Source organism: Plectropomus leopardus, chromosome 21 (genome assembly GCF_008729295.1).
Source record: "Plectropomus leopardus isolate mb chromosome 21, YSFRI_Pleo_2.0, whole genome shotgun sequence".
NCBI classification, from domain to species: domain Eukaryota; kingdom Metazoa; phylum Chordata; class Actinopteri; order Perciformes; family Serranidae; genus Plectropomus; species Plectropomus leopardus.
The window spans coordinates 1,076,324-1,101,323 of record NC_056483.1 but is presented as its reverse complement, the minus strand read 5'-3'; the positions used below and the strand labels follow the sequence as shown (position 1 = coordinate 1,101,323).

Genomic DNA, 25,000 nt, shown 5'->3' with positions numbered 1-25,000 from the left:
TCCTCACACATTTTGCGTTAAACACACGGGCACCCGCACGTTATCAGCCAGCGTCTGAAACGCCCATATTAGATAAACACAAAGCAAATACAACATGAGCTCAATGATTTGTCTAGTTTGCAGGTAGATTTAGCAAAAATGCTCAAATATCTTCACTTTATTGCCCCTCTGGAGATTTCCTGGATTAATAACATAAAAAAACATGTAAAGTGAAGATCAAGTTTGATGTTTGACAGTCTGAAAACAAAAGCTTCAAATTCGCACATTTTGAGAGTCTAGATACAGAAAATTGGCAATTTTTGTTCCATTTGTGATTCTCTTGAATTAGATAACGTCTTGAAAACATGCAAAGTGAAGATCAAAATGTTTACTTCCTAAAATCCTGTAGCTCTAAAACAGAAAGTGTTTGACTAAAGCAATCAAGTTTCTCATTTTGAGAATCTAGAAACAGCAGGTTTGCAGTTTTTCCTCAATAAATCATCACTTTAGCTGCCCAACTGTGATTCTTTTGAATTCGATAACATCATGAAAAATATACATCATGCCGCCCTTTAGTTTTTAGAAAAATCCTGAAGCTTCGAAACAGAAAGTGTTTGAAAAAAAGCAGCAAACGTGCACATTTAAAAAGCTGAAACAGCACATTTTTGGTGTTTTAGTTGATAAATGATCACATTTTTTGCCTGACTAATCATTTCGGCATTTGCACAGAGAGGGAAGTAGTTTCCCACAATGCAACAAAAACAGAGCTTCTAGTACAAAATGACTCCTGACAGGGAAGTAAAACAAACGTTCTGCAGCATTAACAAAGTTTTCAGTCCACAGAGACCTCCACTTTCAAAGCAGCGGCGTGTTTGAGGACGCCGAGCCGTCGCTGTTATTGAAATTCAGGGTAATGAACCCCGGGCAACAATTTCCTGTCAGATTTGATGGGATGAAACTTTTTATTCTTCGTCTTTGAGAAGACGAGCCGGCACTCCACCTGTTTATTAGATAAAGTCAGCAATCAGCCGAGCTCTGGCAGATAAGCCTCTCTGCCGCTCCCTCGCTTAGTGTCGCCCAAATCACATCATCTCTGCAGTATTACTGTGACCTCTAAGCATTAAGGCGCCGTTCTCCAGCGTTTTGGGGGCATTTAGCCCGACTCTCGTATGCAGAGCGAGTCGCAGACGGGACAAACGGAGCTGTCGATGGACTTGTTGGATGATAGCGGGACCTAGTGACCCGGTGGTTGTGGAGCTGTCAAACTCCAGCGCTGAGATGAAGTCTTGCACGATGAAGCTGTGGTACGCTTCTTTTTTTTTGGTTGTGCATTGTTTTGCCGGGTTTGTGTGAGGCGTCTCTGACCAGCAGAAACAGAGAGGAACTGATTTGGAGAGAGGGAATGTCCACACATGCATTTTTAATCAACTAAGTGCTGCTCAGGTGCGAAACTGACGGCACGTTTTTCTCCTCGGCTAAATATTTTATAGCATATCAAAGCTTGTTTTTTCTGTATTGAATATTTATTAAAGCGGAGACAGACAACTTTTCCCCCCTCAGCGTCTCCAGGTGGTATTATTGTTGGCGTGGCTGTTGCAAAGACAACCGGGTTGCTTTCTGTTTTCAGGTAGACACGCTGCATTTTGTTTTCCACCGTTACCTCTGTTGCTTCACCGTCATTTCCACCACTTGAGATTATAACTGCAAAGAGCTAACACTGAAAGATTTAGTTAAATGACAATTGCTCGCCTGGCACATATGCCGAAACGTTTCTAGCTCCCACGTTTGCTTTTGGAGTATGTGGCCGGCTACATGTGTGCGGTCATGTTTTCCCTGCAGGCCCTGCACACGAGTCGCCGCACGGCTCAAAGACTTTATACTGTGATGACGTCACAGAGTAAAATCACACAAATGTAAAACCTTGCATCAAAATTTTATGATAGAAAGAGTCACAATTGACCTTGTTTGCAGTTCGAGGCCGTAATTTTCCCAGGAGTTCACACAGAATTGCATAATGAAAGAGAGCGAATCAAAACGCACGTGGTGCCCTTTGCACTGTGCAGCCAACATTTACTTCAGTTAATGCAAAAACTTGTCTATTTCCTCAGTGAGAGTCACAAAAGGTGATTGTCTCGCTTCCAAAATTCTGGCTTATTTGTGAAAATGCAGCATTGCAGGTTTGTGTATTTCCTCTGAAATGTGCAGCTCTAGTTTTCTGTGTTTGTGCGTACATACAACAACATCTTTGGCCCGGAGCGGAGCTTTTCAGGTCAGAGTAGCCGTGTTTGTCTCTATCTGCAATGCCTCACACTCCAAAAAAAAGAACAGAAACTCCAACTCTACGAGGGATGTTCATGAATAATCTACGATTAATTATTGTGTGTTGTGTAGTTACGTTGATTACAGTCGGTGCATGAAGCGGTCGTAAAGCTGCGGTGGACGGCAGCTTTAGTCGGCAGAGGGAGGATTTTATATTAGATGTTTTATCAGTAATTTTACCTCAAATCTGGAGGCAGGCAAAGCCGTGATGAGAGACGTGTTTAGAGTGATTATATAGTTGTCCACAGCAGAGTCAAGGGGGGTCGGCTCTAATGGCACTCTGCTGTTCTTAAAAACAGTTGAGAGCTCCGTGGATCTGTGGATTTATTTCTGTATCTACGTAGATTTTAACCTCAGCGTCTGTAGAGCACCTCCTTCCTCTGGATGAAAGAGCCGATCTGTGTGGGTTTAGGATTCATTTTTACTTCATTGTTTTTGTACTTCAGAGAGGGGATGCTTGTGCTGTCTGTCTCCTGCACTTTGATTGGACAGCTGGGTGATATGTGACAGCGACAAGCAGCTGCAGCTTTTTACTCAAAGATGAATGTTTTTAAACCTTTGGCGAATGTGCAGCGCTCAGTGCAGAATGGATGCTGCGTATGTAGCAGTGTGAAAAATCTGCGTTCATATGATAACTGCAGTTATCATCACTGTCAGACCAACAGTTGGCGGTGTAACTTCAGACCATAGAAGAAGACCACGCACCTGCGCATAAAAGCGTTCTTCTACAGAGCGGTGATTATTTGGCGCATGTAAATGATGCGTTTGGCTGATCACAGCAGTGGTGCAACAAATGTACACTTTGCCGGAGGAGCGTTAATAAACTCAGTAGAGTCACAGTTCAAGAGTCCGCCATTGTTGTTGTTGTTGTTGTTGTTGTTGTTGTTGTTGTTGTTGTTGTTGTTGTTGCAGCTCCTGCTGCATCATGAAGGAGCCAGTTCCTACTGACAAGCACATAGATATAGCATCATGTGACCTCACAGCATCATGTGACAGAGAAAAGCCAAAAAAGTGCCTCCATATTTGCAGTTTTGCCAAATATCGCCTGAAATACCAACTCATGCGAGTGTTAAAACTTTTTTGCAATAAATGGGAGTTTTTTTCTAAATTGACATGTTTCCACTAGGCATATTTTATATTTACAATTTTAATTTGCACAGTTTTAAGGGTTACTGGAAATCTGCTTATTGTTAACCAAGAGGGAACCAGAGGTGTTCACGGCAGCACCGTCCAGACGTCAGCGGTAAACAAGCATATCAGCGCAGTGAAAACCAGCCAGCAGGAAGCTCACATGCACGAACATGCACGTGTGGCCCATCTAGCAGACCACACAGCAACAACAAACCACAGAGAAGCTCTGATAACAACACACACACACACACACACAACACACACACACACAACACACACACAGAGCAAGCGTGACGCCTCTCCTCCTCCGTAGTAACGCTCTGAATGTCACATTAGTAAAATGGTCAGAAATAATCGGAGCTTGCAGACTGACGGGAAAATATCCTCTGAGAGTTCAGAGTCCAGCAGCTGGAATCAGACTAATCCGTGAGTTTTGGGTAGACGATCATTAAACCGGTGTTTGGTTCTGCTTTGGTTAACAGGGCAGAGCGTCGTTTGAGTGTTTTTGGCGCCTGAGTGTCAGTACTGTACTCCTCCTCCATCTGAGGAGCAGAAACTTAAGCCAAAGCACTCCGCCTGTGCCTAAACGAAACACCGTCTGAAATTGTTCTTTATATCTGATCAAAAACTATGAATATGATCAGAAATTTGATGCCGTGTTTGGGTAGTTTTCCACACTCTGCTGCGGACTCGTGTCACCAGAGCGGCCCTGAGGTTTGATAACCGCCCTGTTGGTCAATACTTGAGGCTAAATTTGAGGGAACAAAAGCCATGTGTTTCTGGTTTAAGAGAGGATGTGAAGCAGTGACAGCTCAGCGAGCGGCGCAGCGTCGGTGTGTTTTCAGAATAGAGTCAGCTGTCAGTCACTCGTTGGAGATGACGTCCGTCTCCTTCAGACGCCTGTTGAGCTTCATCTGAATACAATGAGCAGAGCGCCGCTGTGGGCTGCAGCTGTGGGTGTGTTGTATAACGGGACTGTTGACAGAAGAAGAGCGCAGGCTTTTACGATTGGCTGAAATTCAGAATCAGGATTTAACATGACTTAGATAACAGATAAATAAATAACCTACCAACAAAGGCGAGGTGTATAATCGTGTGATCAGACTTCCCATCGTTGTAGTTTTCAAACAAAACAAAATCAGTGAGAGAAAGCTTCCTCTGGAAAAATACAGTTCAGGTGCAGATTTATGATTTCGATTACTGTAAATTAATCGTTCAAAAAAACCCAAGAAATAATATATTAGACGTTATATTTGCCTGTAGCCATGTTTAGACAATAACTGTTTGTCTGAAACATAATGTGTAATTTTTGAAGAGTTTTGCGCTGCAGTCACACCTCTTGTAGCTCCTGCTGCATCTAGAAAAGCCAAAAAATGTGTTTCCAGTTTTATGAAATATGGCTTTCACAAATCTATAATTACCACGTCTTACGAGCGTAAAAACGTTATCTGCCCCTCATGGGAGTTTTTACGATATTGAAGTTATTCTAATAGGCATTTTTAGGACTAACGGAAACCCGCCTACGTTCAGCCGTGGAGGTCGCTGTTTGCATGTAACCCACCGCTCACAGTTCCCATCAGCCTCAGCTGCCGCTCCACCAGGAGAGACCGTTTATGGCCACTTTTACACTTTTTTATATCCAAACTCATCAGCTTCACAGACTTCTGTTCCCTGTCTTTTCTGATTGTGTCTGTTATGATCACACGTCTTCTACCAGGCCGCAGGTTTGTTGTCGCAGGTAAAAAAACACCCTCCTCCAGTCTCACATCCGCAGAATCAGGACCGCGAACGGCAACTGTTTTCATTCTCAGTGAATCTGCCGTCATTAATAAACCGTCTAGTCCATAAAGTGTGATACATCGTTGAAAATCGAGTTCCTAAAGTGACATCTTCAAATGTTTTTTATCCAATCACTAATCCAAAGGTAAATATATACAATTTATAATGATGTGAAACAGAAAAAACAGCAAATACTTCAGAGGTTGAAACAAGCAAATGTCTTAAAAATGCACAAAAGCAAAATGAAAATCAAGTGTATTTGAAGAAAATCCTGAATTTCCGTGTTTGTTTGCGTCTGTCTGAATTTGTCAGTCAAACCTTTTAATGAGATCACAGAGACGAGGGAGAGACGAGCAGAGAGGTGTCGCCAAACTGTCAGTGGATTAAGTGTTGGACTGAAAATTGAGTCTAATTTTGATAATTGATGAGCAGTTAGTGTCATTTATGGAGCGGAAACGTCAAACAGTGGCTCGTTTAGCCTCACAAAGCAGAGAGCAGGCGGCTCACCGGCTGCAGCATGAGATTATCCTTAATATTGATTGACTGATTATTGGTTTACCCTGTAACGTGTCAAAAATAATGACAAACACGTATCACAACTTATCGAAAAAAAAGACACAAATAGCAACAAATGCTCTTATGTCACTGACTCTAACCGTTTGTGAAAATGTTGTTAATACATTTAAATTTTGCTCACAAACTTTTTTATGCAACTTTTAAGACGTAATTTCAGGCTGCAATAACTGATGTGTAATTATCAGTAATTCTAAATAGCAGAGCTGCACTGATAGGTCAGTTAATTAATTAGTCAGTTGTTTGAATAAAAAATCAGAGTATTTTCTGTTTTAAGCCTCTAAAAATTAAAAAAATCTTCAGCTTTTCTCAGATTTATGTTATTGTGAATGGAATATTTTTGGGTTTCTGACTGGTGGTTGGACAAAAAAGATGTTTAAAGACGTCACTTTGGACTCAGAAAATAAACAGCAGATTTATCGGAAGATTAATAGATTTATTAAAAAAGGAAATGAAGAATAATAAAGAGGGAAAATAATCAGCTGTTTGTGACGTCGTCGTGTTTCTTCTGGTGGCATCTTAACCCACTGCCTTTGTGGACGTGACACTTGGCTGCCTCTGCTACTGTGTGTGTGTGTGTGTGTGTGTGTGTGTGTGTGTGTGTGTGTATGTGTGTGTGTGTGTGTGTGTGTGTGTGTGTGTGTGGCCCCTGGCTCTGCTGGGGACACATGCGTTGTAGGTCCAGCGGACACTCGGCAGTCCACACGGGTTCATGCATGTGAGTGTGGTGACAGCCCAAGGTCCCAACGCATGACGCATACTTTAGTACTCGGATTGTGTGTGTGTGTGTGTGTGTGTGTGCGTTTGTGCGTGTGTATGCGTGCATGCCTGCTGGAGGTAGATTTGGTTACCATGGCGGCTTTGTGGGAGGACTGGCTTTTTATGATGATGTGATAAAAAACAGAGAGATCAAATGAATGTTGCGGGAAAAGACAGCAGAGAGGAGGAGAGGCCAGCAGAAACAGACTGATAGATTGATTGATTGATTGATGTTTTGATCGATGGATGGATGAGGGGACAGAGACTTTTCTGCGTACAATAAATAACTGTACATAAAATAACATTTGAAAACAAGAACCACAGCTTCTGCTTACCTGATCTGAGATGCCACGTCCTCTTGATTGATCATCTTTGGTTTTTAAACTGTTGGTTGAAGACCAAACAATCAGCTAACTGTGGAAATAATTGTCAAACTTAAAGCTGTTTCTCCACAGAAATCCGAAAGTCTGCATGCAGATTTTCCGTGTTGCACGTGTCAGGAAAGGCAGTGCCTGTACATGGTGGGAATAATGCGCCGTCTAATCTTGCGGTTCTTTTAGACTTTCCAAATGTTATGGAACTAGATGGCTTAAGTCTAGATAGTGAAATGAGTTGTTTTTCTGGGTTTTGAGGCTCACAAAAAATTATTTTGATTTACAGACGTCTCTTTCCCAATGTAAGTTTGTTTTCTGGGCATTACATCACCGACCTGGAGGGTTAATTTCCACTTTTGGCCACGATTTAAAATTGACCTCAGAGCCTGGTGCACTTCCTGGGGGTTTGGGAAAGACGTGACCACGGGTAGGTCCAGTGTGACATATTTATGACGTGTTAATGCGTGCGACCCGCCGCGGGAGATTTTGTTAGCGGGTAATGCAAAGACGAGCAGCAGCCGTGAGGAGCTCTTTACCGTCTGAGCAGAGGACGAGATCCGCCGCCAGATAACAGAAGATAAATGCGTGTAATTGACACGTTAAGGCTGTTGTTGTTGTTTAGAAAGTGCTGCCGTCACGTATGTTTCATGTCACTCTGAAAGCTGACGCTGTGTTAAACGTCACGCCTCCTTTGATTCTGCAAAGCGGCGATGCGGCGTACAATCACACACTGGAGCGGAGTGATGCCGCCGTCGTTTGGTTCGGTGTTAAAAAAGCAAAGGAGGCACAAAGACCTCAAAGTTCAGAGCGATCTCAACATAAAATAAAATATGTTTGTTTTATTTTTTCACCAGAATGCAGAAAACATTAAGTTTCAGTTTGAAATCTGTCAGTTTTATGGTCAGTTTTTGGTGAAATCTGTTGCACGAACGTCCAGGAATGAGAGAGAGTCAGGGACGATGAGTTCGCTGCAGACGACATCACAGGTTTGTGGTGAACCTGCCAAAATGAGTTTTCAGAGAGCTTTTTTTTTTTTTTTTTGGGTAAGCTCAGACCTTTTGGCTGCACAATCTCAGCGGGCGGAAAAAACTCCAATCTGCAGTCGGCCGCTATCGATTCTCCCTCAGCTGTGTGCCATTAAAACAGCCGAGTGTCAGGGAGCAGGGAGGAGAGGGAGCGAGGAGACGCAGGAAAGTAATTAGGCTGCCAATACTGACTGGTATGACACACACACACACACACACACACACACACGCACACACACACACACGCACACACACACACACACACTCTGGCAGGTATCATTACCCCACTTCTCACATCTGATGCTCCAAATCCAAGATGGCCGTCTTGGGCCTTTTTTTTTTCTCCATGACAACCGTCGCTAGGCAACACCCTCCCTGCTCTGCTGCGCTGCGAGTGGAAGATGGCGTCTCCCCATGGACCTTGTGTGTGTGTGTGTGTGTGTGTGTGTGAGAGAAGAAGCAGGAATGTTGTTATGCTGCGGTTGATCTGAGAGAAGGCCTCGCTCAGATATAACACACCCATACACACTCATACACACAATGTACACATTCACACACATAATACACACACTCATACACACCACACACACTCACAGCGCTGCGCAGATGAGCAGATTGGACCCAGATGTTCTGGCTGTTCTCCATGGTCCGACTGTGAAAAGTAGACTCGTCGTTCTCTGGCTTTCTCTCTGTTTTTACGAATTGATCTATTTATCTATCTATCCATCTGTCTATCTATCTATCTATCTGTTTATCTGTCTATCTGTCCGTCTGTTTATCTGTCTATCTGTTTATCTGTCTATCTGTTTATCTGTCTATCTGTTTATCTGTCTGTCTTTGGTTCTGGATCTTGAAAACATGGATATGTGACACTCCTCTCCCTCCTTCGCTCTGTTTTTCATTCACTCCTCTCTTCGTAAAAACACTCCCACTTCACAAACAGCTCTGCAGCAGACATGCGTCCACGTTGTCTTTTTTTTGTGTGTAATTCATCAATTTGCAACACTATTGTGCACGTTTGAGTCGTGCACAAGCGAGCAGGCTGCAGGAAATGCGTTGGTATGAACGGGATCCCAACGGATCCTTAAAAAGTCTTAAAAGGCATTGAATTCATTAATCAAAAAATAAGGCCTTAAATGGTATTAAATTGTCTTAAATTAATGTTTCAAATGTCTTAAAAAGACATTTGAAGTAAGATTTTATTAATCTTTTTTTTCTGACATTGCCTTAAGTCTCAAAATATATGGTAACATCTACTTTTTGTTAAATAATTTAATAAATTCCTTCTTTTAAACACAAAATCGCCCTGAAAACTGTCCAGAAATGACAGATACTTCCCCCTTATGATAGTAAACTAAATAGACTTTCATGATTATATAATATGTCCATTGTCCTTGACGTGTTCCACTCTAAAAAAGATTGTTTTTTTGACATTTACAGTAGATCTAACTTTTTCTTTTCAAAAGTCATGTTTTATGTTAAAAAAAACATTTGGGCAAAATAAAAATATCCTTATTCCTAAAATTGGCGTCAAACTCGATTCCAAATGGCATTAAAAAAGTCTTAAAAAGTCTGAAGTCTTGCAGTAAGCTCTCGATTTGTAGTCTCGATTTGGAATATTTTGCTTTTGAAGCCGAGTTGAAGAAATGCCTCTTTTTTGCGTCTTTCAGTAAGTTTGCGTTCAGCATTTGTTTGCAGCTGTAACTTGTGTGTAGCCCCCCTCCAAAGAAAAAAACCCAAAATAGTCTGTGTGCAAACAGCTGAGTTCATCTTTTGCCAAACGGAGTAACAGTGTCACCACTCAGGTGTGATAGTTTCACTTATTTCAGATGAAACAGCTTCAAACAGCAGAACACAAGCAACAACAAATACAGCCGGTAAGTCAAGATTTTTGGAAACGAGATGAGGGATCAGAGCGCGTCTTTGTCCTGCTGTGAGCTGAAGCGTTTCACCTGTTGCTTCAGAGTGATGTTGTCGTCTTTAGTCCCAAATATCTGTGACAGAGTTGGTGTGTTAGTTCAGCAGCAGCTAACATCATTTAACATACATTTAAACACCTCCAAAAACTCAAACTGACACTGAGCCGTGTGATGCTAACAGTTAGCCCTGTCACCGTTATCCATCAGCTTCAGTTTCTTTGTTCACAACCTAAATTCAACAAAAAATCCTTTTCTAATAATGTTTGTGGACAGCTGGGGTGTTTTAAGAGGATAAAGAGAAGTGTTGTGTCAGTTTATCAGCTGCTGTAACTCATGCTGCCGTCATGTGCTCCTCAGAAATATCCTATTTACTGTATCTACGAGTTACGAGCAACATCAACTAGTGATCATGAGCGCAAAATTGGGACATTTCGATGTTTGTGTGATGTTTCAGTGCAGCAGAAATGGCAGAAATCATGGAAACAGTGTCGGTAAAAAATGATATATTTCGTTGTTTTGTTCCTAGTAGCTATCATTTACTTTAGTAGTTGCACTTTTTAGTATCTGCATCTGTTAACTGCAGCAAGCAAGCAAACTTTGAACTAGGCGAAGTCACTGATAACGTTATATACGACTTGACGTCATAAATGCATAAACATGTGTTTCTGTCGTGATTGAAGCAAAGAGATTTACAAAAAAAGATTAATGCTGGCATCTGTGATATTAACGGCTATTTATAATATCTTCAGTGCTGCGTTTAGCACGAGCGTTTATGTATTAAAATGTTCTCTTTCATTACCTGGAAATGTTTTCCACCTTCCTGAAACACGTGGAACTTTTCTCCTGTATTTGGTTTCACAAAGTTTCAGTGATGCTGGACGCACATCTGACAGCTGGCTTGTATGTTGCTCTTGTGTTTGTCTCTCAGCGTCGTGTTTGATTTGGTTCTCCTGTCGTTAATCGGCGGGTTAATCGTCTCTGTGGCAATAAAATAAGAATCAATAATTAGAACAGCGGAGCGAGGCAGTTTAACAGCATTTAATGGGGACAAACGAGGAGGTATTAGCTCATATTAGCCTCGCTGTGAGGGCCCCGGGGTGCTGTGATTGACAGGTGGTGGTGAGGGGGGTTCACTGGTCGCCAAGGCAACGGAAACCCCCCTCAGGGATTGTAATGAGTCTCTGCATGGCGGCCTGTCCACACTGACCTCTGTCTGTCTGTCTGTCCAGCGTCTCTGCCGAGTCCACTTCAGTCGTCTTTGAAGTCTTCGTGTGAAGCTTGTGCTGATGCCGTAGTTCCACTTCTTCATCACGCAGTTTTTTGTAAAGTAGCAATGTAAATATTTCATGACTTATGAAAACCTTTGTGTCCGGTCGGGAAGTCCTCAGGGGTCACAGGTTTGTTTGCAGAGCGCAGAGCACGAGGTTACAATCATAAAGTACACTTAAAGGAAAAGCAGCGCTCTTACAAAACAGAAAATTCAGTGTTTACAAACAACTAGGACTGACCCTTGAAAGTCGGGATTCGGATCGTCAGTCGGAGACCCCTGAGTCGACTCAGACCGCTTCAGGTTGAATTTTTTTTTTATACTGTGCGTATGTTTGGTCCCCAGATTTTGCTGCAGAGTGAGTGCTCTTAACTTTAACTTATCAGAAGATGCTTCGTATAACTGATAATTATGAATATAATGAAAAGACATTTTCATTTTTTTCAAACAATATTTTTATGAATCCACTTATTGCAATTTGCAGGGCATTTCTTGCCATGTTGCTCTGTGACTTTTTCCCGTATTTTCAGAAGAAATCAAACCAGTTTGTTCGCGGTTTGAGGATTTTAATACTTGTGAAGGGTATGTGAACCCAGAAAAAGAAAACGTATGTTTGTTTGCTCTGTGATCCAGGCTTTAAAGGGTTAAAGGAGATGCAGACAAAACAAAATGACTTTGACAGCTTTGTGATGATTGTCCGGTTCAGAGGCTCCCCGTGCACGCCGGTAGACTCTTGATTTGATCAGTCTACATTATTCTTGTTTCTTTCTGTCTTCATTTCCATCATTATTCATCACATCGTTTATTTATGTTTGTTTTTTTTTACGTTTCTCATTTTTATCTTTTAATCAACAGCCTAGACAGAGACATTAAAAGACTGCGAGAGACAGACGAGGCTGTGTGACGTGAGACGAGCGTCTCACGTTCAATCTGAGGGGCCATGTGCTTAAATGTCCAACAAGCCACCAGCACTGCCCTCCACGCAAAAATCAGATTTAAGCCGACATGAAACATGTTCTTATTTTCTGAGTAAATTAATAAAAAATAAAAAGAAGCAGCCCACAGCCGCCGCTGGCTCTCTCACTCTCTATCTATCTCTATCTGTTTGCAGGGGACATCACTCAGAAGGGTTATGAGAAGAAGAGGTCCAAACTGATCAGGGCATATGTTCCACATGCTGGAGGTAATTTAGCAACCTCTGACCTCCCCCACACACGTATGACGGGCGGGGCATCGATCCCCACACCACACACAGCTGCGATCATACGCTATCCACTCAGCCTTCAGCGCCGCCGTTAGTGGATGTAGGTTAAGACTCCCTGGAGCTCAGCTTGGGCCTCTGGATCTGAACACACACACACACACACACTCACACACACACACACTCACACACACTCACACATATCAGGCCTCACTGCAACTAAAACACACACTCAGTCTTTATCGTTCATGCAGCTCTGGTTGTTGACAAAACACTGAGGGATTTCCCGTCCGAGTGCAACAGTGCGACCACGTTATTATAATTTAATTTTAAGTTATTTACTTTGTTTTTGTGATGTCAGAAAAATATAATTTTTCTGCCGATTCAAATCATCTCCATGTTTGTTTTTCCTTTTTTTTCCCCCGGGCACTGTTATTTATTGCTTTTGTGAAACGTGTGTGTGCATATGTGTGTGTGTGTGTGTGTGTGTGTGTGTGTGTGTGTGTTTATATATGTGTGTGTCTGTCCGCCTGCTTGCCTGCTTGCCTCTGTAGGTATGGAGGGGCCCATGTCTCACCGGGCCCCGCTCGGCCCTCCCTCTGCTGCCCGTTTCCACCGGCGGCGAACCTCCGGCACCAGAGACGAACGCTACCGCTCAGGTAAAGACACGCCCACCTGCACGAGAATCACACCGATGAGTCAAAGGGACAAAATTTCAAATTAATGTAGATACGAAGTTTACTGACAGAGCCGGTCCAAGTTTCCCCTCCGAGAGCTGTTTTTTCTCCTTGATTTTTATTTTGATTTTAATTGTTTATTATTTATTTATTTGATTTTTTGTCTGGTTTTAATCTGAAATGTCTTTGAGAATGTTGAGAGCACTCTGTTTTTCTGTCCCTTTCTGTCTCTGTCTGTCTGTCTGTCTCTCTCTCTCTGTGTCTCTCTCTCTCTCTGTCTCTGTGTCTCTCTCTCTCTCTGTCTCTCTCTCTGTCTCTCTGTCTCTGTCTCTGTCTCTGTCTCTCTCTTAGACGTCCACACCGAGGCGGTGCAGGCTGTGCTGGCGCGACACGTGGAGAGGAAGGTGGCGGTGCCGATGCCTTCCAAAAGACGTTCGCTGGTGGTGCAGACCTCCATGGATGCATACACACCTCCAGGTGATGAGACACATGCAAACACACGCACGCACACACGCACGCACACACACACGCACACACACACCTGCAGGCGCTGCTAAAACACCTCACACATATACCGAGAAATCCGATTCATTATTGCAGCAGAACAAGTGCGAACACCAACACTGACAAACATTTGGCTCGCTCTCGAAGTTCAAGAGGCTTTCAGCAGCAGAAGCCTCATCCTGTCATTTTAGGCCTCAGTCAGCCTCTGAGAGCTGCTCTCTTCTGCAGTGACGCCACAGACGGACAGAAAACAGGACAGAAAACACAGAAAAGAGAGAAACGAGAGGTCCTCACAGGCTGCGCACGACCAGATTTATGAGCCGACATGTTACCTTGTGCATATAACTCACAACACTGTCCGAGTATCTTTATCATCTTTTCACTTCGGTTAAAAGTAACCGAGCGTGTAATAAATTTCCTGTGACTCTGAAATATCTGAGCGATTTAAAGTGAATAAAGCACACACATGTCGATTATCTCGTCTGCAGCGGGCTGCACTAAGCCTAAAATGTGACCCGCAGAGGCCGCCCTGTGCCCAGACAGGATTATGTCGTAATGCCGTCTCACTCATTTCACCCAAAAAAGACTGAGGCATGCAAACCCACTGACAGATTTTCAGTAAAAACCGAACACGCAGCTGCAACGTCAGAAACAGGAGGTTATCACTGGCTGCTGTTTAATGTCTTTGTGTCCCCGTGAGAAGTTGGCCGCAGCAGGCCGCTGAAGTCGACCTTTCCCTCCGACACGAGCTCATCGGATTGAACGTAATCAGAGTTGATGTCACAATTTGGGTGTTGATTGAATTTTAATGAAGGAAACGTAATCATTTTCCTCTCCGGTAATTTGCTTTTTAACCTTTTAAGAGAGAGTTCTTAAGTGGAGCTGACGTCTCCACAAAGGATCTCATAACGTATAATTCGGCCTGTTATTGTGCACGAACGTAAGATTTCTGTTTGCTGCGTCTGCTCCTCTGTGTTTAAAGAGTTAAATTCTCACTCTGAATCGCAGCTTGAGGCCAGTTTAAGGTAAAATTGGTTCTTGTGGCTTTTTCAATGTATGCTGACTAATTATCGACATTTCGGGTCTGTGAGCTCAAGAGATCATAAACGTTAGTGGTGAGTCACGGTCCGCCGCTTCGCTTTGAACTTTTGTTTTAATGAACTCAAACAATTTCCTTCAAAACCCCAAAAATCAGACGTGTTCATCGTTAAGAGGCTCACATGTGGACGCCGCTGTCGGCTGACTGAAGCGCGTCTGAAGTGCACGTCTTCACGACCCCTTACAGCCCGACTCTGAATTACACTAAAAGGCCAAAAGTATGTGGACACCCAAACATGACATCCATATGTGATAGTTAAACATGTCAAAACTGAGGCCATTTAGAGTAACATTTTGGAACCAGGCTGCAGGGATTCGGTCACATTCAGAGCGTCAGCGAGGTTTTGTTATAAGGTCTGAGTCGCAGTCGTTTTTGGACTTCTGTCTAGGGCTGCTGGGTGATATGGCTTTAAATAATATTGTGATATTTTAAGGCTATATCATAATACACAATATATATCCTGATATTTTTAAATGTCCTTTATACTAGTGTTAACTACAAAAAATACAAAATCAGTTACAATAAAGTTGAATAAAGTAGCTTCTGTCATATAATAAATACACCACTGTTGTAATAACACATAATAAAATACAGTACAGCGCTTATAATGACATTTTAAAAAGTATTGTCGTAATTACGTTTATTTTATAAGTTTATTTAATTAAGTTTTTTTTCGAAATTGATGCGTTTCCATTAGACGTATTTTATATTTGGAATTTCAGTTTTTGCATTTTGAGGGTTAATGGAAACCAGCCTACTCTTGACTTGCAGAAATTTGCAAAACAGCCACAAACCAAAAGTATGTCCTTACTTTTAGCCACAAAGTCCATTTATTGACCAGAAATAGAAACAAATCACACAAAGAAACAGCTAATAATCCTTCTGTGGCACACGGACGTAGTTTCAGTGAGAGCTGAAGCTCCTGACAGTCGCTCTTTGAAAAGAAACACGAGTTAAAACCGTAATCAGCAGTCACATTCGGCTGACGTGGAAGTAATGAAAGCTGAAAGAAACAGCGCTGCGTTAATGGAAACGTTCACCTGAGAAGGATAATTATGTTCTTAGCTTCATGTTAGTGGAATCACCAGTTTGATATTAATCCAGACGGCCCGTGCTGCCAAATTATTGATATTCGCAGAAGTATTTAGTTCAAGTTTGGACTAAATGACTTTTTAGCTCATTTTGATATTCAGCTAAAGATGTCTACAGATCTCCCAAAGCCACACAACACACACAACACGCAAATATATTTATTCACATGAACTCTTTTTTGAGCTGTGACCACAGCAGCTGCAAACCTCTGTTTTGCAGGGTAACTGTGTGTTAACGGCGTAGCTCAGCATTTTGGAAAATGCACTTTTTTTCTTTGCTGACAGCTGGATGTAAAGATTGATACCAAACTCATATATGCACAGTCAGTTTAAACTGTGATCAGCAGCTGGTTAGCTTTTTTCCTTTCATTTAAAAACACGGTGAAAGTGGAAATAAGCAACTTAGGAAGATTGGCAAATTGCAAAAAAAACCCCAACAACAGTAATTTGAAAAAAAAATTACTAGTTATTTACTGAAGTATTTTAATTTTTAAAAACTGTTTCATTATCTTGTTTGTTGCTGTTTTGCTTTTTTTTTTTTTTTTTAAAAAAAAAGGTTTAAAGGGTTAATATGTACAAAACTGAGTCATAAAACACTGAGTCGGGTCATGCTCCTGATTATTTCTTGGATCACATTTAAGATGCAGATCAGAGACTGATATCGATTTGTCGTAAACTGTAGAAATGAGCGTATTTCCTAAAATATCAAACAGTTGTTTTCACGTTGGATGGAGGTTTTCTCTTCAGCAGTTGAGTTAGTTGCTGATGTTTTGTTGATGTTGTGTTGATGTTGTGTGAAGGTTTTCTGTTAACCAATCCTGACTCTCACTAGGCCTGTCCCCCCTGTGCTCAGACTCGTCGTCGGGCTCGGAGGAGGAGGCGGGCCCAGGTGACGACATGTCGGGCATGGAGCACTGGATGAGCCGCCCCTCCCACCTCGGCCCGGCCCACCTGGGCTCCACCTCCTCCTCGTCCTCGTCCACGCAGAGCGGAGGCAGCGGCAACGCCGGGCGGCTGGCCGACTCGCTGGCGCACACGCACATCTCGCACCTGGCGCACACGCACCTGGGACACACACACCTGGGCCAGCTGCACCACCAGCAGAGCCACCTGTCGCAGTCACACCACGGTAAGACTGTGACCGCCTCCGGAGCGACAGACGCTTCTTCTTTTGTAACATTTGGACCCTTTTGTCTTAAAAATGTCTCGTTAAAGGAGCTGCGTGCGACTCTGGAGACAAACTCTTGATCATCTAATTCTCAGGTCATGAAAATACAGACGCTTTGTTTGGTGGTTTAGGCACCAAATTTAAACTTTCGGATTCCTACGCCAAAAAAGCTCCTGATTTTTAATTGATGTGGGTCCTAAAAAAAGTTTGTGTAAAGGTCAGGCTCCCTGTGGATCCTAAAAACGTTTTAAAAGGCATTGAATTAATCAGTCTGAAAATAAAGCCTTTATTGGCCTTAAAATGTCTTCAAGTGACAAAAAAGGTACAATTTTATGAATTTTTTTTTGACATTGCATTAAGTCTTAAAATAATAGCTAACTAAAAAAAATTATTTAAAAAATCACAGAATATAACTATCTGTCACCCAAAAGTCATGTTTTTGACTTTTGTTTTTCACATTTAAGTGAATATTTTGGCATAATTATTTATTTTACCCCCAAATTTTAGTTGTAGTGAAATCAGTCTTTTTTTTTAAATTTGGAAATTTGATATCGAGTTGCTGTGAAAAAGTCTTAAATTCCACTTGCTGTAAGCTGTTAAATGAAGTAATATTTCTTCCATGAATTTTAATGTTACACTCGCAGATTTTGAAATAATGCCATTAATAGATTTTGAAAAATAAAAAAACATCCATTTCCAAAAAATCGGATTTTGTCTCATGTGACACCCAGTGTATTTCATAGAATATTTACATTTTTGAAAAAGTAAAAAATTGCACATTAGAGTTTTGTGTATGGTTTAACATTTGTGATTTTATGCCTGAATATTCGTACAGATAAGAAACGACACTTTTTTGTATCTGTGACATTTTTTAGAAACATTCAAAAAAAAAAGAAAAACATTGATTGTAAAAGATGTAAAATTATAATTTCTATCTGATGGAAACACAAGTGAACTAGAATATGTTTTTTGGTACTTTTCAGTACTCGCTGTCAGGGACGCGTTACAGTAAGGCAGCTACTGCTGCTTTTATTTAATACTGTTATTCTGTTATTTACGTGAGCAGAGTTTGTCTCTCAGGCCGATCCCGGACCTCACTGTAACACACCTGTGTGCGCTCTTCAGGTATCGGCCACCTGTCTCTGAAGAGGAAGGGAGCTCTGAGCGTGGCCGAGAACGGAGGCTCTCTGCGACGGTCCTGTGAGTTTGGATCTGACATGTTGTGGCCTCCGCCGCTGGAGTCAGACGGTACGTCCAACACGCCATCACTTAACACGAGCGTTTCAGTCACAGTTCAATATCGGCTTCCATAAAAACATCTTTGCTTGTTATTCCTTGAAACACGCGCTTACGGGACCCGTTTTAGATATTGATTTTTAGATTTAGACAACATTTTGACGAGCGGTCGAGGCGGCTGAACAGAGATCTGAAGAGTGGCCTTCGACGTGGGCGCGCTCTGCACTCTGTTTGCTATTGATTTTTGGACGTTAACAGTTATTGACAAGCTGCTTATGATGAAAGGACGTGCTTTGTTTTTTATTTCCGGATATTCATGTTAAAGAGAATTCAGTTAGATGTCATCTAATAATGTCTGTGAAAGCACGTTTTATGTCAACATTTTACACTTTGTATGATAAAACAAGCTTTCATTTAAGTTTCACAAGGCAAAGGAGGTTTATTTATATCTCACATTTCAGACGCAAAGGCATTTTAAAGTGTTTTACGTCAAAAATAAACATACAGAATATGACAAACAGAAGATAAGACTTTTATAAATGAAGGAATACATCAGAAACTACGAAAGCATCCAGAAAAAAGATTATTATCAGGAAATAACGTGAAAATTTTCATATTTTATTAAGATGTTTTCACATTATTACGTCATTTATCTCGTAATAACAAGAAATGTTTTACCTCGTTATCCCGTGAACTGTTTCATGATAATTTATTCTTATAAGACAAAATGTTCCATCTGTCCATAAAAAAATAATACTTTATTATTTTCTACTTTCATTGAGTAATTTTTTTTTATCAACATCAGTCCTAATCATGAATTTAATTAATTTTTAATTAATTAAATTAATTTAATTTTCTGAATTTTAACCCTTTAAATGTCAGGTTTTGTCATGATGCAACTATGTTTTAAGATTGACAAAAAACACAAAAAATGAATTATTTTTAAAAAATAAAATAAAAAAATTCCTAAATAACCTATCCGTCCCTGAGGGTTAAGCGAGCGCAGGGTCTCTGGCGCCGGGTCCTCTGGATGTTGATTTCAGATCTGTGCTGAACAGAACCTGAAATGTGCTCGAGGCTGCACCGGATCTAACGTTTAGAGCGAGGCATTAAATAGATTGACTCCTGTGTTTGTTGTGTGTGGATGTGACCCAAATTACCACAGAAACATCGTAATGTGATTATCTGGCAATAAAACAAAGCGCTCGACAAACGGAGCAGAGATGAATGTGAACAATGAGTCACCGCCGGCTGTCCGTCTCCCTCCGCCCGCCTCACTCTCTCCCTCCAGAGAACCACTCGGCCCCCCCGGACGTGACGGGATACTCGTCCGACTCGTCCCACTCCCACACCGAGCGTCACCACATGGCCAACATGGGAACCATCGCCAGGAACACGCAGAAGTACGGCAACGCGGAGCGCATGGAGACGGGCGACGGTAAGAGTCACCGAAACCAGCTCAAACTGGACCGTCGCCTTAGAGAACTGACCGATGACACTGTGTGTTCATGTCACTCCCTGGATGAGCAGACTTTTAACCCTTTATTGTTTTTTAACCCTTAAACACCTGGACCGTCTTCAGTTTTCTCGTGCTGCATCCAGACGCCTTTTACAAGCATCAAAACCTCCGAAACCTGAAAAAAATACTGGTTTCTTTAAAAAAAGGCAATGAGCAACGTGCCATAAGGTGCCCTGCAAACTGCGGAAAATTGTGAAAAGATGATAAGAACAGACCTGAACATCTTTTTATTTGTTTGTTTTTTGAGATGCAATTATTAAAAGTGTAAATTTTCTAAAAATATAATAATAATATTTACATGTTTAAAATCAAGTCACGGAAACACCACACGTGTTTGTATATTAGCTCTTTTTTAAAGTTATTCTTTTTTATTTTATTCTTGTTTTTTATATCTTTTTGTGCAGATTTTCAGTTTTTTTTCTTTTTCTTTTTTTTAAAATTTCTTGTCACGTTGCTCATTTTCTTCTCTCAGTGTTTTTCAGAAAACAAACAATGATTTGCTCAGGTTTTAAAGGGTTAAAGAAATATTGACTGTTTTTCAGCGTGCTTCACAATCACGTAGTCATTATCGAAAAACTGAGATTTGTGCACAACGACCGGTCTGTCGTCCACTCAGCAGCTCCACCACAATGAATGAGGGGTGGATAGTGATTTTTTAGGGCTGATACAGATATTGATTATTAGCACTTATTGAGAACGATAACCGATATTTGGAACCGATTTGCATTTACAATCAAAATGAAAACATTTCTATTGAAATTTAGAATTTGGAATCTAACTAACTCCAACACAAAACGTTGTTTAAATGCCTTTAGCGAACGTTTAATTAAAATTAAAATAAAGAATGAATTAATAAATAACTCTGAGGTGTTACAGAGTAAAAGTTCCTCCCATGCCGACTCTTTATTTGCATGTTTTGCAGATTCCCTGCTGCTGGTTGAGCAAAATGCGAATAATCTGCACGAATAAGCAACTGAGGATGAAATGCACCCCTAATGTTTTTTTAAAGATTATTTTGGGGCTTTCTGCCTTTATTTGATAGGACAGCTTAAGCGTGAAAGGGGGAGAGGGGGGGTGACATGCAGCAAAGCTGTTTTCACCAGAGGAGAAGTCGCCGAACATCAGTCGGAAATATTGCTTAATTTTTGCGCAAATCTGTAATGGAAACCCACCTACTGTCTTATAAAACCTGCTGCAGCGTTTAAGGTTTGGAGGAATTATTGATAAGATAACGAGGACGGCCATGCGAGCCACAACTTTTCATTTTCACTGCGAGGAATTGACTCAAAGCATCATCTTACCCCGGAGGATGAGATAAAACTTTTCTCAGCCTGAGGGAAGCAGTTGTGCAGCAGCTACAATACAAAGTAGGAAAGAGTGCAGATAAAATATGAGAAATTAAGCTCATCCATGAGGTGCAACAAACAAATGTGTGTGTCTGGGGTTTTTACAGGTGTTCCAGTGAGCAGTCGCGTGTCCGCTAAAATCCAGCAGCTTGTGAACACGCTGAAGCAGCCTCGCAGACCTCCGCTACGGGAGTTCTTTGTCGATGACTTTGATGAACTTCTGGAGGGTTAGAAACCGTCTCTGATTCTGTCTGTCTCATGTTATCCCGTCTGTTTTCATGCTTTGGATGTAGCTCGTTGGACAGGTGAGGGGCCCATATGCTGCCTGTGCTCAGGTGTTCAGCTTCACTTCACCTCATGCTGTCAGAGTGTAAAACAAGCACCTGCAGACGCAACACGCTGCTGACGAGTTCAAAGACAGTTTGGGTTTTTTGAGCGAGGCTGTATGAGGTAATATTCATAGTCAGTGTATTTTTCGGCAGTAGATGGCATCGGCACGCTCCCGGTTTGGAGAAGCAGACTGGATTACTGACGTGGAAGCGATGTACCGTTCTGCTGTGGATGGAGCAGCAGAAAAACATGTTTCAGACACCTAAAAATACTTAATATCAGTTTAAGTGGAGACTAAAATGAGAATATTTTGATGGCATTACCCTTTAAAAATGCCAGAGACAAATAAACACAAAGAAAACGTACAGATGGAGGCAGCAGGGGATCAGCAGCTCCTGTTTTGTGATGTCAAATTAAACTGATATTGACTTTTTTTTAGGTGGCTAAAGTATTTTTGCTGCTCCCCCGTCCACAGCAGCACATTACTTAGCCTCCATGCTGACTGCCATCTACTGTCGGTAATACACTGACTATGGATAAACGCCTCGTACAATCCAACTTTAAACAATCAAAATGTTGAGAAACGTTCTCAAAGTAATACCTCACTTATGTCGAAATCATCACTTAAATCACAGTATAATGAATATCTTGAAAAAATATGTTTCTAAATATAATGTCCCAGTTACCTCGAAATAATGCGTCACTTATCTCAAAATAATTTCTAATAGCGATTTCTTATCTTGAAATAATCACAGTCTCCCAAAGTCATGACTTAGTGTCTCAAAATGAGTCACTTTTCTTAAAATAATTAGTATCTCAAACAATGAGTGTCTTATCTCAGAAAAATGCACTACGTAGTCAAAATAATGCGTTACTGATCTCAAAAAAAGGAGTTAATATCTCAATCATGGCTTAACGGCTCAAAATAATGACAGAATTATTTCAGAATATTTATTTAATTATCAGGAAATAATGACTCAACTCAAAACAGTGAGTTAATATTTGAAAATAACAAGAAACTCACAATGACAAACGTAGATTGACAGAACCAGTTAACAATTTATCTTGAAATAATAAGTTTGTATCTTGAAGTTATGCATCACTTATCCTGAAATAATGACTAAAGTGTCTCAAAATCATGACTTAGTATCTTACAATAATGACTTTATTATCTTATAAATAATGAGACAGTGTCTCAGAATAATGAGTGAGTATTTCAAATCAGTGACTTAGTATCCAAACATATTGAGAAACTTTGTCAAAATGATGAGAAACGGTGCTTACTCAATATTTTTAAAGTACTCAGTCAATATTGTGAGTTTCTCATTATAATGACTTTTTTTCATTGTGAAAATGGGCGTACACAGTAAATACAGACATAAATAGTGTAGAAATATGTAGGTTTAAATGTGTTAAAATCATCCAGAAGAAATGAAAGCTGCTACTAATATATGTGCTTTAAAGAGTTTTTTACCAAGTATTTTCAAATATAAGTACTGTGTAGTAGGAACGTTGATCTCTGCAGATGATTGCGTCTGTCTGCTGTTTGCTCGACTCAACATCTGGCTGCATTTTCTATCTTTGTCTCCTCATTTCTCGTCAGCTCGTCTTCTTTAGGACACGGTTCCTTAAAAAGGCATTGAATTCATTAATCTAAAAGCAGTGGATATCAATTAGTATTAAACTGACGTGAATTAATCTTTCAATAGTCGTAAAAATGCTCAGACGCGGGAAGTTGAATCTATTTTTTCTGACGTTGCATTGTAAAATCTCAAAATAATCGCAAACATCTTTTGATTTTGATTTTTAATAATTAAATAAATTACTTTTATTAAACTCGTCATGATGGGAATCCAAGTCCTGGAACCTCACATGCAGATTAAGAAACACAAAATCGTCCAGAAAACAGGCCTGAAATCCGATATTTCCCCTTCTGCCGGTAAACGAAATAAAGACCTTTACAATTATAAAATATGTGCATAGTCTTCCATGTGCTCCATCCAAAAAAGAGTTATTTTTCCAACATTTGACATAGATAATCAAACTTTTTTTACTGTTTTTGTTAAAATAAACATTTTGGCAAAATAAAATGGTCCTTGTTAATTTGATTATTGGAAAGTCGATCTTAAATTTAATCCCGAGTGGCATTAAAAAGTCTTAAAAAGTGTTAAATCTAACTTTTCTAAAGCTGTAGGAACCCTGAAGAACCTGTTGTCGATCAAAGTGCTGTCTGGCTGTATGAAAATGTGTATTTTAGTGTATTTCGATGTATTTCACGGTGTGTTGTAAATAATGGAGCGGTGGTCGTAGATCACGGCTCATTTGTGGTTAATTCACTCTGGATCTGCGTTTTATGACAGCGGCTCAAAGCTGAATCCTGCCAAATCTTCCCCTCTGCTGCCTCGAATCCAAATATTTAAGGGAATCAGCCGCCCATTCACACATTTCCACGTTCCCACAGTGCAACTGTGCTAATAACAGGTTCACCTAATTAATTATCCGTGTATGTGAGTGTGATTACAGCTCCTTTACAGCTGTCTCACTGCCACTGGCTCCGGCTAAATGTTTCCACGTGGCGTTTTCACGAGCAAACAAACTGCGAGCAGTGAAGCTTTGTGAGCTGACGATGTTCTCCGTCTCCTCGTCTCCAGTCCAGCAGCCGGACCCCAATCAGCCGCGGCCGGAGGGGGCGGAGATGATGCTGGTGCGGGGCGAGGCGCTGGGGGTCGTCACCAACTGGCCGCCGTCCCTGGAGGCTGCGCTCCAACGCTGGGGGACCATCTCCCCCAAAGCGCCCTGCCTCACCAGCCTGGACACGGCAGGGAAGCCGCTCTACGTCCTCACATACGGTAACCACGCGCTCCTGCCACTCAGTTACATCACATTTAATAAAATAATCTAAGAATTACGGTTTATTCTGCTGGTGCACTCACTGCAGGACGCTCTGGATGATGAAACTGTAGAAAATCAAAATCTTTGCTTCCACATGCACACATGCACTCCTTTGCTGTCCTGTATACACATACAACTGTACAGCAACTGTTGTAATATTTCAACTGCTGCAATACTGCAATTATTCAACTGTGCAGTAATATTTTCAGTATTTTTTCTTCTGACACTGCTCTTGTCTGCATGTATGTTATAACAACTATAACGTCTCATTACAGAGCAGCTGTACTGGAGCTTTGTGTCAAAAAATACAGCGGAAACTACGAAAACTTTTAGTTTAATCAGAAAAATGCAAAGAATCTGACTAACTTTTTACAGTTTTAGATACTCTTACTTTGGTCATTGTCAAAAAAGTACTGAAACACATCCTGAGTTTATATTTAATATTCATCATTTGTTATCATGGATTGTATTTCTGTATTTTTTAGGATAATCTATCTTAAAACAAGTGTTGATGGTGCAAAAAAAAGAAGCTTAAACAAAATTTAACGTCTTTAAATACTTAATTTGATGTATTTCAAGAGACAACACTCACTTTTACATAAAATTCAGTGTGAATGTAACAGATTGTCCAAACGTCAGTGATGACCTCTGCTGACTGCTGAGACTCTAAAACGTCATCAATCGACGAAGATTTTTCTTCTTTTATCGACCGTTTGTCCTCAAAATAGAAGTCCAAGAGCACACACTCATCTCCTGTCAACTCTGTCTCTCCCTCCTCCCTCGCTCCTCTCCTCCTCCCTCCCTCCCTCCTC

General features: G+C 41.0%; 1 pseudogene; it reads left to right on the top strand.

Annotated features, from left to right (window-relative positions):
* The window catches only part of LOC121960961, a 49,530-nt pseudogene that overhangs the window by 5,570 nt on the left and 18,960 nt on the right, over window positions 1-25,000 (top strand).